Source organism: Dicentrarchus labrax, unplaced genomic scaffold (assembly GCF_905237075.1).
Source record: "Dicentrarchus labrax unplaced genomic scaffold, dlabrax2021, whole genome shotgun sequence".
Classification (NCBI taxonomy): Eukaryota; Metazoa; Chordata; class Actinopteri; family Moronidae; genus Dicentrarchus; species Dicentrarchus labrax.
The window spans coordinates 7,715,525-7,717,964 of record NW_026136724.1 but is presented as its reverse complement, the minus strand read 5'-3'; positions in this window follow the sequence as shown (position 1 = coordinate 7,717,964).

The window sequence follows — 2,440 nt, the reverse complement described above, 5'->3', positions numbered from 1 at the left end:
GCCACTCTGGAACAAATGCCCTGGAATTTTCCCAAATAATCCCCCTGTGTGCCTGTCTGTGTGTGGTACAGCGTTGATCTCCGGGGAAAATGGAAAGCATCTATCTGTTGGTTTGTCAGTCTGTCTGGCTACCTTTTACTAATCATTGTCTTTATCGAAGGGGGTGGAGGGACGGAGGTGCAGTAACCTTTAATGTGAGTAGCTGAAAGGAGATATAGATGAATATAGGGGGTGGAGAGGGGAAGGAGCAGGAAACGTGGGATTTTGCAATGACAGCTAAGGTATTAACACTTGGTGACATTGGTACAACATGGTATTATAGTCTGACAGCAAGGTGAGGGCGAGGGAGAGAGAAACAGAGAGAGAGATGGATGATGAAAGAAGAAATGGAGAAGCTGGAATGATTTCTGTATGTTCCAGAAGAATAAGAAAACATCCAAACAATATTTAAACCTGCTTTATTGGTCCAGCAAAGAAAAAACATCTGTTAAATGAGACAACAGATTTAACACCAAATGCAGTCTCCTTGTAAGGAGGCGCTGCACCTTTTGAAAGCTTGAGTCACCAAAGACAAACCTCTTCACCCTAAACAGAAGAAATGTGGGTTCAAAGGAATGTTTATGCTGTGACATAAACCTACATAAATTCATTTTTTGGCCACTTGGCTGCCGCACAACAAACTGTAAACACAACACTGACATATTATCACCTTATAAAGTTGTTATGGATAATGTGTTAGCAAACAGTTGCCAGGAAAAACAGGAGAAACCTCACTATTGATTAGGTTGTTTCTCACACTGTTTTGGTCTCCACCACCTCCTTAGGGAAATTTCTGGCTCTTTAGCAGCTAGACACTATGTTAGCTAGTTGCTTTTTTTTGTTAGTGTGCTGTTTCATGCCTGTTTCAAATTCTAAGTTCTCTGCTAAATTTGAGTTTGTGTCGCTGGACCATAAAACCAAAACAGTGCTCAAAGATGATAAAAGGCCCCATAGAGCTGACGGACAGAGTCAAATTTTCTGTTGGTTTTTCACTAATAGCAACTCCTTTTATGTTACACAGTCATTTGATCGATTGTTAATATGAAAATATACTTTAGTGCAGCATTTATAATACTAAAATTGAAGCTGTGAGTATAGAGCCAGTAAATCAAAAGAAAAATCGACTGTTCTACACTTTCAACAGTAATTTACACACATACAGCCTCACATGGTAAAAGGTTATGGCATATGAGTCATGTTCTGCCTTGTCTATACTCCACTTTTCATTAATGGTACTAGATCCTCAAATCAATGGAAAAACTCACAGCTAGTTTCAGCAAGTTCAAGAAATTTGAGGTTCAGATTCAGAATCAATCAGAATCAAGTTTATTGCCAAGTAAGTTTTCACATACGAGGAATTTGCCTCGTTACACTGGTGCATAAGAATCTCAATCAAAATTAAATTAAATAGAGGAAGAAGCAGAATCAGAGAAAGTGTACGCAACAGAAAGATTAACTGAAACACATCATCACAAAATAACTCCTGGAATGCACCAAGAACAGAACCTGCAAACAAAATCATCAATATGTCATTAAAATACATCCAAGTGTGAAAAGAGTTCTGTCTTGAGCATTTGACTCTGGCCAGGGCAGCCTACGTAATGTTGTCTTTACATATACATACAAGGTATTGTCAAGCCTCGCTAGCAGTGGGTCACAGCTGAGGGGAGTTCAGAGGGTCCAAGACCAGCACCGCCAGCCCCCCTCTGCCCAAACACACACACACACACACACACACACACACACACACACACACACACACACACACACACACACACACACACACATACACTCTGCCTTGTCAAAGGACCCTTTGTGCGCTGTTGTTTTTTTAGGGGAAATACTCCCTTTATTTCTCTGTGGGGAATATAAAGCAGCGATCACCTAATCACACACACACTCACTGAGAAACCCAGACAAGCCCACCACACACACACACACTTTACAAAAATACATATGTTCAAACACAAGCAAAAACACATACTCTGCACACACACATTTGTATAGACACATGTAAATGAACACACGTTTGCACACAAATTTAGAGACATGGGCAAAGGCAAACGCGAACACACACACATACACACACAATGGGTCATTTATGTCCCTCTCTGCACCCCACATTCATACTTGGCAGGCGGGTGACTGCTCTGTTGTTTCAGTGACCTGGAGGAGAAGTTATGTGCTCTTAATTTATACATCAGGAAACACACCTCTCTCTTACCCTCTCTCTTTCTCTCTTACACCCACCCACCCACACACACACACACACACACACACACACACACATTGTCTAAGTTAGAACTGGGTTTTATATGTAACAAAAGTCAGTAAATAAGCTTAATAAAAAAATTATTTCTGGAAAAACTAATAAGAATTAAAATGTTTTCCTTATTTTGAA